Raw genomic sequence first — 13764 nt, 5'->3', positions numbered from 1 at the left:
AATTATGGACCGATGTGAACCAATTTTTGCATGGGTGTTTGCCATATATTAACACCTCGCACCAAATTTCAACTGAATCAGATGAATTTTGGTCTTCCTATAGGCTCCGGAGGTTAAATCTGGTGATCGGTTTATATGGGGGCTATATATTAGAGGTGTGCGCGTGACACGAAGTTTTCGTGACACGCGTGATTCACGCGTGAGTCACGTGTTTCGTGAATGAAATTTTGACCAAATGTCGTGAATGTGCGTGAATGGGACTGAACAAAAATGTGTCGTGCGTGATCGTGCGTGAACATCAAATTCTGTTCGTGAATGTGCGTGAGTAATTTTTTTTCAAAATCACGCTCACGAAAAAATTCACGCTCACGAAAAAATTCACGTTCACGAAGGAATTCACATTCACGAAAATTTCACACTCACGACGAAATTCACGTTCACGACAAAATTCACGTTCACGAAAAAATTCACGCTCACGACAAACTTCACGCTCACGAAGAAATTCACATTCACGACCAAATTCACGTTCACGAAGAAATTCACGTTCACGAAAAAATTCACGTTCACGAAAAAGTTCACGTTCACGACCAAATTCACGTTCACGAAGAAATTCACATTCACGAAAAATTCACGCTAACGATGACATTCACATTCACGATAGAATTCACATTCACGAAATAATTCACGCTCACGAGAGATGACACGTTCACGAACCTATTCACGCTCATTACAAATCTTATATTTACAAAAATGTCTTGATCATGATAAGAAGTATGTATGAAATATCTGAATTACTAAAAATTAGAAATTACATTGAACTTCATACTAGATTTTATTAAAAACGAACCTTTCACTATTCATGTTTCGCAGCTAAACATTATTTTTTAATAATTAGCTTTAAAAAGTAAGATTTACTCATATATATATTTTAATACAATTTTTAATCTCGTTTCATGGGGTTCAATTTTAAATTTTATGAACATAGTGCACTCAGTAAACTATTTTCATTTGTATATCGAAAAATTCTGCAAGAAAAATTCTCCCGCATGTTGAAACATAATTTCCGAACGAAACAAGCTATCGATATAAAACTTGGTATAAGTAGTTGTTATTTATGTAGGTGGATGGTATTACAAATGGACCCCCTCATGAGCTAATTCCCGTATGGGTCCTTAGTTATATATAGCTTCCATTTAATCCGGAATAAGACCCCCCCTCAAAAGTTTTTTTTTTGGAAGCCTCATGAAGGAACAAAAGTCACCGGGTCACGTATTCTCCTCTTATTACTATTCGAAAATTGATTCATATCGGTTTATAATCATTTAAAGACTCCTTTCAATAAAACGATCAAGAACTATATATGTGTATTTAATTCTACCATTTATTTATATAATATATACTCCATATGAACTTATTTGCAATTTGGAAGACAATGTTAAAAAGGTTTAATTTACCGCGCCAACGGCAACTGTTTGGAAGATTCGTCGTGGGCGAATTTTCAGCCGTACTTACATTCTTGTATGCAAGGGAAATCACATACATATTTAAGAAAACAATTCGACATAAATGACAGTTCTAGTACGTGGACGAAAGACAGTTTTCTACGCATTCAAGACATTTTCTGTTACAAAAAAGTTATATCTTGCGCTATTTAGAACAAAGCCAATTGTTTCATATAGTATTGTGATGATTTCATGAATTATACGATCTTTGACTACTTTTTAAACATTTAGCATTTTATTTTTAGAATGTCCCATTATTAAACCCTGCGCCACACTGTGGAACAGGGTATTATAAGTTAGTGCATATGTTTGCAATATTGTTCAGGGCCGTCCCCTGAGTCGATCTAGCCATGTCCGCCCGTCTGTCTATGAACACATTTTCGTAATCAAAGTCTAGGTCGCAATTTAAACCCAATCGACTTCAAATTTGGCACATGTAAATATTTTGGGTCAGAATAGAATACTATCGACTTTGGAAGAAATCGGTTCAAATTTTGTGGAAATTGGTTCAGATTTAGATATAGCTTCCACATATGTGTTTTCTATATTTGGGGAAAAATGTAAAAAAAAACACACACTTGTCTTATAAAATCAACACTGTTAAATCGAAAACTTGTAAAAATGACTCCAATTTGTCCATAATTCTAATGCGTATATGTCGACCGATAAATCATTAAAACGCGTTTGCTAAAATGGCTCAAATTTCGTGGATCTACAAAGTGGTGCAGAGTATAATATAGTCGGCCCCGCCCGACATTAGACTTTCCTTACTTGTTAACACAACAATTCGACCTGCAAATAAAACACACGTCAAAACAAAACAATGTAAACATAGACTCTTTGGTTACCTGGTTTGTTGATCCACAACAAATCATTATGTTGCCCTAGTAAATAGACTCAATAAAACAATATTTCAACCAAAAACATAGTGATACCGACTTCCTATTCGAAGCATCTGATATAGGAATTTTACAATCTAAATCACATTTGCTCAAATAATATCTAATCTTTATCATCTTTCTTCATCTAGTTGAAATTGTTCTCTTCGTTGCTGTTTTTAGACTAAAATCGATATCAGAAATTGTATTTTGTTATCGAATTGTTTTGTGTTGGTGTTGACAAACTGAAATGATGTTGACAAACTGAAATGAAATAATTGGAAATGTATAGTGTTACATCTCAAACCTCTACAGCTATCTCCTTTCTACCTTCCAATTCCAAAATCGAAACTATACCGTTAGATGAGCAAAACGCAAGTGATGAGAAAATGGTAAATAGTACGCAATAGTTTCTGCAAAGAATTTCTTCTTGAGTGTGTAAATATAACCATAGCGATAGGCGGAAGGCGACGACAAATACAATAAGCTTGTCGGCAAAAATTTACCTTTCTTGTTTCTGAGTATTTTTGATTGATAAATGAGATGAATAAAAGCAAGTACTATCGTGTTTTTTTTTTTTGATGTCTAATGGTGAAATCAAAAATCTTTAGTTGAATACGAAAGCAAAATAGCTTTTAAATTTATATATGTCATATATTTGTTTTGTAAATAGCAATTTCAAAGTGCTTTTCAATTTACTTTTATATTCTTTTGCTATATTTTTATTAATAAAATTGAACACACAAAAAATATTTTTCAGATTCAATCACGAAATTAATTGATCCAATTAATTTTTTCATTGAAATGTCTTCAATCACGAAAATGATGGTATCAATCACAGTTTTAATTGGACATAGAAAAAATTCTTGATTAAAAAATTAATTGATGTCATTAGCAAATTAATTTTTTAATTGATTAAAAATTAAATTGATGTTGACTGCAAAACACAATTAATTTTTAAATTAAAAGAGGTAACTATTGTCAATTACTTTTTGAATTAGCTTAGAGTATTTTTTTGGTTTAACAATTGATTGTTTGAAATATATTTTTAATTAAAATCTAAAAAAAATCATAACTTTTTTAACTGACTTAGTCTTCCAAACTTGATTACAAAATTAATTGTATCAATTAATTTTTTAATTAAAAATTCAAAATTTTCAATTATTGACTTAATTAACTTAATGTTAATATCTTGATTAAAAAGTTAATTGTATCCATTAATTTATTAATTGAAAAAATTTTCAACTTCAATTAACTTTTTAATTGGAAATATTTTGGTGATATTTTTTCTGTGAATTAAACGAAATATGCTAAATTTCTCAACATATTTAGAATTCCGAGATTAATTTTTAAACCCCGAATCCCGGGTTCTATAAAAATTGATCCCGAATGACAGGCCAAGTATTAAACTTGAATTTAAAAGCAAAAATCGAAAATAAATCTATAAAAGTAGAATAAAATTATAACTTCCGTTGGCAAATTTTACTATAACAAATTATTAAATAAAAGTATATCCCAATTCTTGCGGATAAACTTTATGAATTTATCTTAATAAATGCAATATGTATAGAGTTATGTTTCCTATACAATGAAATGACTTAATTTGTGCAAATTTTACGCATATATATTTGATAAAGCATATGTTATTTTAAAAGGAATCTTGTAAAATCGGTTAAGATTAAAGAAGGTATGCAAAATCTATATCTAAATGTCTTGATGTTATGAAGCAATGCTCCAATGGGCTACCAGATGTTAAATAGTCGAACTACAAACATAATTTTTTGGACTAAAAACAAACAAACGTATCTTTCATTTGTATATTATAATTTCGATATTTGAAGATTTTATTAGCTTAGCACAAATTAGTATCCGATATTGTTTTAACTGTTGGAGTCGAAAAAGTGTAATTCATATTTTATATTAGAGGGTTCTTAAATGCCATACTTCTACAGTGTCCCATCATTGAATCGTACTCTTTGAAATATTGCCATCACCGCGGACCTAACTAGTTTGCAAATCTGAAAGAAGAAAAGAGACCACAAGCCTAAAAAACAGAACAACAAGACGAATAAATAATCAGCTACCATTGAAGCAATAATTTGGAAGCCAAGCACTTAGTGCCGAGAGAAACAAATAAACCAAGAAGTTAAATGGTATAGTCTCGATTTGTTTCTGTGGGCAAATAAAATTGATGAATTTTTGGCGGATTTGTTTATTTGACGCATACGTATAATAGGTGATGCCGCTATGGTGCCATTTGGCACTGTACATGGTGGTAGAGAATATAAAGAAAGAGGAAGCATAGTCATTGTAATAGTGGTAAATAAGAATCGTCAATAAATTTGCAATAGTGCATTCTGATGGACCTGGACATCGTCGTCAGTGTGGAAAGATAATAAATCAACATCGAAATGGCAGTCTGCTAACGTGCTGGTTTTGATTAAATAACGAAATTGGTATACATTTATCAAATCGAGCTTTGTGATGGTTAAATAATTTGAACAATTTAAGGACTGAAAAATAAAGCTAATTCAAAATTACTGCCATTTCGTGATTGAAACAAATTCAACTATAACATTTTTCAATAAATTTCGTTATTGAATCCATTTTTCTGTGTACAAATCATAACTAGATAGAAGTCTAGTTCCATCAGAATTAACCATTACAAGTTTTTTTTACGATTTCTACTTACCACCAGGGATGGAAAATGCAGTACTATAGTACTTTTTTCAATACTTTTTCACCATGGTCAGTACCATAGTACTCCCGCGAATGATTTAGTACTTTTTGTCTACATATTTTTAAGCCAATATCAGATTTATGGTACAATATTTTTGACAAAATATTTTAATATTTTGAGGAAGTCTTTAGCAAACATATTTGCTAATAGACTTTTATAAATTAGGCAATACAGAGAAGTTCATGTGGAAAGAAAATCTCGAGTTTGTAAAAGCCATATGATCTTATTGAATTTTAAGAACGTTTTAATCGAAAACAGCATGTGTTTCCATATTACCCTTCGATGAACACTTTCAAGATGAGCAGTTATCGATCGCGTAGTAATGTAATGCTACTATTAAAGTCACGTTCGAAACTTAATCTACCAGCATTTGGAGAAAATCTTTAGAAAATTGTGGAAGAATTTTATTTCTTTAGAAAATTTTGTCAAAATTTTACTCTTATAGAAAATTTGTCCAAATTTTATATCTAAGGAAATTTTTTCAAATTGTAGCAAATTTTGACAAAATTTTATTTTTATAGAAAATTTTGTCAGCATTTTAGTTATATATAGAAATTTTCGTCAAAACTTTATTTCTATAGAATGTTTTGTCAAACTTTTATTTCTATATAAAATTTTATCAAAATTTTATTTTTATAGAAAAGTTTGTCATTTTATATCTATAGAAAATTTTGCAAAATCTTATTTCTATAAACATTTTTTATAAAATTTCTATAGAAAATTTTGTCAAGATTTTTTTTGTATACAGAATTGTGTAAACATTTTATTTCCATAAGAATTTTTTTCAAAATGTTATTTCTATAGGAAATTTTGTCAAAATTTTGTTTCTATAGGAAATTTTGTCAAAATTTTATTTCTATAGAAAATCTTGTCAAACTTTTGTTTTTGTCAAAATTTTATTTCTATAGAAAATCTTGTCAAACTTTTATTTTTATTTATCTACAGAAAATTTATGACGTACCATTAAGTACACCTGTGGCAACCGTGATTACAATACTACGGTAGTCTTTGGATATAAAACTAAAAATATTAAAAATTGAGGTCACTTTTATTTTCTTTAAAATTCAGTCTAAATAAGCTCTTGACAATAAACTTCCAATGAAGATTTTGTTGAAATTTAGTGAAAAGTACTTTTTTCGCTCAAAAAAATACTTTTGTAGTACTCTTTTACAAATTGTATTTACCATCCCTGGTTACTACTAATACAATGATAATGCTTCCTATTTCGTGTCATCACCCATCAAATGTATGCGTCAAATGAATAAATGCGTCAAAATCCATCAATATTATTTGTTCTCAAAAACAAAACGAGACTAATTCCTTTTAACAGGTTTGATTGCACTAGGTGGTTGTTTATCTCCAAAGTATTGTTTCAAAGCTTACTAATGATCGTTCCATGTCGTTGTATGTTTCAAAATAAGTTTTGTGTCTATTGCCGTTTCTGCTTCTCTCGACCTGGGGTCTCTTTTTGTCTTTCTTGTCGTTATATTCTTCAAAAATGTGTCCAGAAATATGTGAAGCGTCTACTGTCATCCCTTTTCCTAATGATTTGTGGTCTCTTTTTGGCTTCCGAATGAATCAAAATGTTGGAATACCGTTAGATCAGCAAAGAAGTAGTGATGGCAAAATTTCAAATTGTACGACAACTTGGCATTAAGGTACAGAATCTGAAAGTTGCCCAATAAGCACAGAATGAGAACATAAACTACGTGTAGGTGTAGGGTAAACATAATTTCAATATAAATTCCACTGTGACTTGCCTCTTTATAATAAATCTTGATATGATCTCCTGTGGAAGATTAAAAAAAATATGTTTAAAATATTCAAAGATTTATTAATATGTTAAATAATACTTTTTTTGAATGGTATTGTAGTGTATCACAGATTTCGGTTGTTTTTGTTATCGTTTTTGTCGTAAATAAATAAATTTTATAGAATTACAGTTAGCTTTCACACAATTTGTGGATGAAACTATTAGAAACAAAGCCATTTTTAATCCATCTCATATCGAAAATTGAAGACTGATGAATTTTCCAATGAATTTCGGTGACAACTATAGTTGAGAAATGGTAGTTAATATTTTAAATTCTACGATTTAGGGTAATGTGGTTTTTTGCGTGTGTTTACTGGGTTGCTTATATATACCTTTTCATTTTGTAACAGTACCTTGGTAAGAAATTGTCATCACTGACCACTTGAGAATGAGAAATTTAAATGCGAAAAAGTGTTCTTTGGTGAATGTCGTACGTCTTGTGGAATTTATTAAAATGGCTGAGAAAAAAGCTTTATTGGAACGGGAATTGCAAAAAAGCAATCATAAATATACCTTCTTTGTTCCCCAACAAAACAAAAGTGTCGTTTGGAAAAAATTCCAAATGATTAGAAGCCCTGAAGGAGATATATTGGACTTTACAATTTGTACATCATGCCAGGGTCTCGTAACATACACGGTTAAATCTGGTACAGGTGGAATGATCCGGCATGCATGTGAGAAAAGGCTGACATTGCCTGTAAGCAATTTACAAGAAAAACTACGCTTTGGAAAAAAAACCGTCCCTCAAGTTGTAAAAGATAATTTGCACAAAATGCAGTTGAAGTTCGTAGTTAAAGATATTCGACCATTCAACATAACGGAAGGTAAGTTTTACATCTTATATTTTGACGTTTATTTTTATACAATTTCGTCGTCTTACATTACGTTCATTGCGTTTTAGGCTTCGGATTTAAGGAACTAGCACAGTCTTTGGTGGATATTGGTGCAAATTATGGCTCAGTAAATGTGGATGAAATTTTAGTAACAAGAACAGCCTTATCGCGAACTTTATTAACAACCGAATACAACAATGTGAAAGAGAGTTTAAAATCTACACTAAAAGGGTATAATCTTGCATTTACAACTGATATGTGGTCTGATGACTATCAACAGAGAAGTTTTATGACACTGACATGTCATTACATTACTGAAGAATTTGAGCTCTGTGTAAAAGTACTGGGTAATCGTGAATTTCCATACGGTAATACCGCAAATAATTTGTATTTCCTTTGCATTATTTTAATATTATGATCTTTACTTAGGTGAAAAAACGTCAGAACACATCCTCAAATTTACGCGTTCAATACTTAAAGAGTTTGACATTGAGGAAAAACTTTTAAATGGTGTTGTTGTAACAGATAACGGAGCGAATGTGGTTGCGGCTTTCAAAAATTTTAGACGCTTGTCGTGTGCTTGCCACAACCTTAATTTAGTAATGAACGATGTTTTTGAAAAAAAGAACAACAATCTGCCAGAAATACGGGTATTGATAGAAGCTTGTAAATCATTGGTTTGCTATTTCAAACATTCCCAATTGAATAGCAAACTCAGTAAGACTTTGAAGCAAAACGTTGTTACACGGTGGAATTCAATATATACGATGATTCAAAGTATAATCGATATGAAAAGCGAAATAGAAAAATTGTTACTTCAAAGAAACGAAATAAACAAATTATCCTCTATTGATTTCACTTTGCTTCAAAGTCTCACAAGCTTCTTAGAGCCATTTAAAATCTGCTCTGAACAGATGAGTTCGGATCTAATCCCAACTCTTCATGAGTACGTCTTGTGGTACGAAAAATTGTTGCTAATATGCAAAGAAGACCCACTTGACTTCGAAGTCATAAAAAAAGTTAAGTCAAGAGTCAAATTGTCTTTAATGACTAGATGTCATCCCACATCTTTAGCTTATGTTGCCGCCTTCCTCAACCCACCATTTAAAGATTTGAATTATTTGAGTGCGGAGCAAAAATCACAAACTATAGACACAGTAAAATCCATGTTGATGGATATTTACAAAGATAAAGGGGTTAGTAATGACGAAGAGGTTTCGGAAGTTGAGTCAAAGTCCCCAATAGCTAATCAATTTAAAGATTTTATGGACATTCGCAATTTTGTGCAGACAGCCGAAGAGGATTTTGCAGACGAAGAAATAAGATTATACCAAAAGAAAAAAGTAAAATCATTTACTAATGTCCTAGAATTTTGGAAAAACGCAATAGAATTGCCCCTACTAGCGGAATTAGTGAAAACTATTTTAAATATACCAGCAAGTAGCACCAGTAGCGAAAGAGTTTTTTCCACATCTGGCAGAATTTTAGAAGAAAGAAGATCCAGACTTAAAAGTGAAAATCTCGATAAAGTTTTATTTTTAAATAAAAACACTTAACTCGTGTAATACTGTTTTTATAAGTGCTGGACGCATATTTACTGTAAACAAACTTATCTATAAAGGTACATAAATTTATGTATTAAACTTTAAAATTCTTAACAAAAGTACATTTAAAATGTATGTATTCTTCCAAAAGTAATATTTTAATAAAAATTAAAAGTATAAGAAAATATCAATTGGAATATCTTTTTGATCTTGTTTTGTTCGTAGGCCGACGACGACGATGTGACTTACTTTTATGCTCGTTTGATTTTTCGTTCGTGCAAAATAATTTCCTTCTGATTCAATCATCATTAAATCAATTACTTTTTTAATTAAAATGTCTTAAATCACGAATATGGTATTATCAATAACAGAATTAATGAGAAACAAGAAGCCTTGTTTGATTAAGCAATAGTTGATTTCTTCCGGTACTTTCAATGAACTTTTTAACTGGTTTTGGTCGAAACTCAATTAATTTTTTAATTGAGGCAATAATTATTTATTGTATTGTTTACTTATTTATAATTAATGGTTTCTTCAATGAAATAATTTATGGCAATTTTACAAGAGTTTACTACTTGTTTACTCTTATGTGCTTTCTGATTATAATTATAATTGGATTTTTTTCTTTACACCAACAAAAAAAAATAGTAAATATTTCCAATTGAAAAGTTGATTGGAATTGAAAACGTAATCAATTAATTAAGTAACTTGTTAATCAAAATAAATAATAAAGCCAACTAAGAAAATTATTCCAAATAAAAAATAACAATTTTCGTAAATAATTGGTTTCATTGGATCACTAAATTTTGGCGTAGACCTGAAAAAATAATTCTATATAGTATAATTGTAATTGCAATTGTAATATAATAAAAAATAAAATAAGTAAACAATAACACTATAAATCATTGATTGCCTCAATTAAAAATGAATTAACTTTTTCGGACAAAATCAATTCAAATTTTAATTGAATTTATAATTAATATCATTATAATTAATTTTTAAGCCCGATCGTCCTCAAATTTGACACAGGGACATTTTTTGGGACAGAGACAATCGCTATTGATTTTGGAAAAAATCGGTTCAGATTTAGATATACCTGTCATATATATCTATCACCGATCTGGTCATTACTGGCGTATTTATCAACCAATGTCCTTCAAATTCCGTACATACGAATATTTTAGAAGTCTCGAAAAACATGCAAATTTTCAGCCAAATCGGTTCAGATTTAGATATAGCTCCCACATATATCTTTCGTCCGATTTAGACTCATATGGCAACAGAGACTAAAGTTTAATACCGATTTTTGTGAAATTTTGCACAGAGAGTATAATTAATATTATAGCAATGTTTGGTAAAGTTGATTGAAATCGGTTCAGATTTAGATATTGCTCCCATATATATCTTTCGTCCGATTTGGACCAATATGGCCTCAAAAGCCAGAGTTTTGCCCCGACTTGCTTCAAATTTTGCATTGTGTGTTAAATTTTGTTAATATGGGTTCAGATTTAGATATAGCTCCCATATATATCTTTCGGCCGATTTACACTCATATGACCACGTGGGGCAAAAATATAGTGCCATTTACGTGAATTTTTTCAGAGATTGCAGAATTATTATGCTGACTATACATTTCAAATTTAGTCAAAATTGGTTTAGATGATATGTAGCCAGAATTGGGGAAATATGAAAGACTGTTTCATATTTTAGACACATTTCCAATGGGATTTTCCTCCAATTGACACGATAATTTCCACAGATTTGGTTCAGGTTTGGTTTTACATCGTGAGCGTTCGTGAATAATACTGTGAATCGTGAATGAACGTGAGTAAGATTCATAGTTCGTGAATGAGCATGTCTTGCATTTTACATCGTGAGCGTGCGTGAATAGTAGTTATGAATCGTGAATGTGCGTGAGTAAGTTGAATAGTTCGTGAAAGAGCGTGAGTTACATTTGACAACGTGAGGGCGCGTGAATAGTTTTTATGAATCGTGAATGTGCATGAGTAAGTTTCATAGTTCGTGAACGAGCGTGAGTTGCATTTTACATCGTGAGCGTGCGTGAATAGTTTTTATAAATCGTGAGTGAACGTGCGTGAGTAGTTTTTCCGAATCGTGAGTGTTCGTGAATAAGTTTGTTGCTCGTGAACGTGCGTGAGTTGATATTTCCCGTCGTGAGCGTGCGGTAGTAACTATTCTGCAATCGTGAGTGGGGCGTGAATGTTTATCTTTGTAGGATTTTTGTTCGTGAACGTGCGTGAGTGTGAATCAATAAAAACCTTCGTGCGTGATCGTGCGTGAGTGTTACGAAATCATTCGTGAGCGTGCGTGAGTGTGAGCAATTCAAAAACGGGCGTGCGTGAATGTTACAAATTCATTCGTGAGCGTGCGTGAATGTGAGCAATTCTAAAACGGGCGTGCGTGATCGTGCGTGAATGAAATTTTGAATTTTTGAGCGTGCGTGAGCGTGCGTGAAAAATCCCTCACGCGCACACCTCTACTATATATAATTATGGACCGATTTCAACCAATTTTTGCATGGGTGTTTGAGGTCATATACTAACACCACGTACCAAATTTCAACTGAATCAGATGAATTTTGGTCTTCCAAGAGGCATCAGAGGTCAAATCTGGTGATCGGTTTATATGGCTAGGTTAGGTTAGGTGACAGCCCGATGTATCAGGCTCACTTAGACTATTCAGTCCATTGTGATACCACTGTGGTGAACTTCTCTCTTATCACTGAGTGCTGCCTGATTCCATGTTAAGCTCAATGACAAGGTACCTACTTTTTATAGCCGAGTCCGAACGGCGTTCCACATTGCAGTGAAATCACTTAGAGCAGTTTTGAAACCTTCAGAAATGTCACCAGCATTACTAATCCACCACTGAAAAACTTTTGGTGTTCGGTCGAAGCAGGAATCGAACCCACGACCTTGTGTATGCAAGGCGGGCATGCTAACCATTGCACCACGGTGCCTCCCTCGGACAAATCGGTTTATATGGGGGCTATATATAATTATGGACCGATGTGGACCAATTTTTGCATGGTTGTTAAAGATCATATACTAACACCATGTACCAAATATCAGCCGGATCGGATGGAATTTGCTTCCCTTAGAGGCTCCGAAAGCCAAATCGGGGGATCGGATGTGGACCAATTTTTGCATGGTTGTTAGAGACCATATACTTACACCATGTACCAAATTTCAGCCAGATCGGATGAAATTTGCTTCTCTTAGAGGATCGGCAAGCCAAATTTGGGGGTCCGTTTATATGGGGGCTATACGTAAAAGTGGACCGATATGGCCCATTTGCAATACCATCCGACCTACATCAATAACAACTACTTGTGCCAAGCTTCAAGTCGATAGCTTGTTTCGTTCGGAAGTTAGCGTGATTTCAACAGACGGACGGACGGACGGACATGCTTAGATCGACTCTGAATTTCACCACGACCCAGAATATATATACTTTATGGGCTCTTAGAGCAATATTTCGATGTGTTACAAACGGAATGAGAAAGTTAATATACTCCCATTCTATGGTGGTGGGTATAAAAATTAAATTTAAACTAAAACAAAAATAATATTTTGCAATAAAAATAAGTTAAGTCAGTTTTACAACTGATGTCCATTGCATACGATCTAAATTGTAGACTTCATTACTCCTATTATTGGCCCATTTGCAAGGACCCTAATTAGGATACACGGGATTTTTTTACAAATTTTTTCTGTGTCACTTAGCATAGGTTTATGTTCCCTTTATGTATACATCAACTTCCCTTGAGTAATACCAATCCCATTGAATTCGATTGAAATCATGGATTATTTCAATATTGGTATTTATCTTAAATAGCAATAAATATATTTGTGAAAACATAAAAAACAAATTATAAAAGATTTATTGTTAGAACACATACATACACACATATATGTTACCATTGAAAAGAAAAATCAATATAAAAGAAAACAAATATTAAAAATCCAAATTTATATGATTTTGAAATTGATTAAGAAAAATAAATTATTTTTAAGGCGCCAATACAAAAATGGATATTTTTTTTCTAAATCTATAAAACATATAAACTAGACCGCAAAACATCAAAGCTTATTGTTTTTGTTTTCTTTTTTTTTCGAAATTAAAGTAAATCTTCGATAACATAAAAAATATGGAGAAAAAATTAAAACAAATCAACCAACCAGTTGCAAGAGAAATAGAATAAAACAATGAGCTATGAATAAAAAGAAGAACTATGTTTTCTATAATGCAACATGGAAAAGAAAACTGAAAAAACTTAAATAGATGAATGGGCGAATTGATGTATGTGAATCGAAAAAAAGAACAATTGGATGAATCGATTGATATTTAAGAGAGCCAGAGGAGAATGGTAGCGTTTATAGTAGTGTCACAATTAAGATCGTTTATGGCAGATTTAATGGCACAAAACGGGC

The 13764-nt window shown here is 31.9% G+C and overlaps 1 protein-coding gene and 1 long non-coding RNA gene across 3 annotated transcripts in view; both read right to left on the bottom strand.

Annotated features, from left to right (window-relative positions):
- Nucleotides 1-13764, bottom strand: part of apt (apontic) — a 121131-nt gene that overhangs the window by 24983 nt on the left and 82384 nt on the right. The window lies entirely within an intron of this gene.
- LOC142241801 (uncharacterized) lies at nucleotides 2236-2679 on the bottom strand. Its single transcript, XR_012723815.1, has 2 exons — nucleotides 2351-2679; nucleotides 2236-2294 (listed from the first exon to the last, which is right to left on the bottom strand). It is a non-coding gene; the product is annotated as an uncharacterized LOC142241801 (long non-coding RNA).

This window comes from Haematobia irritans, chromosome 5 (genome assembly GCF_050003625.1).
Source record: "Haematobia irritans isolate KBUSLIRL chromosome 5, ASM5000362v1, whole genome shotgun sequence".
NCBI lineage: Eukaryota > Metazoa > Arthropoda > Insecta > Diptera > Muscidae > Haematobia > Haematobia irritans.
This window is presented reverse-complemented; position numbering and strand designations above follow the sequence as displayed.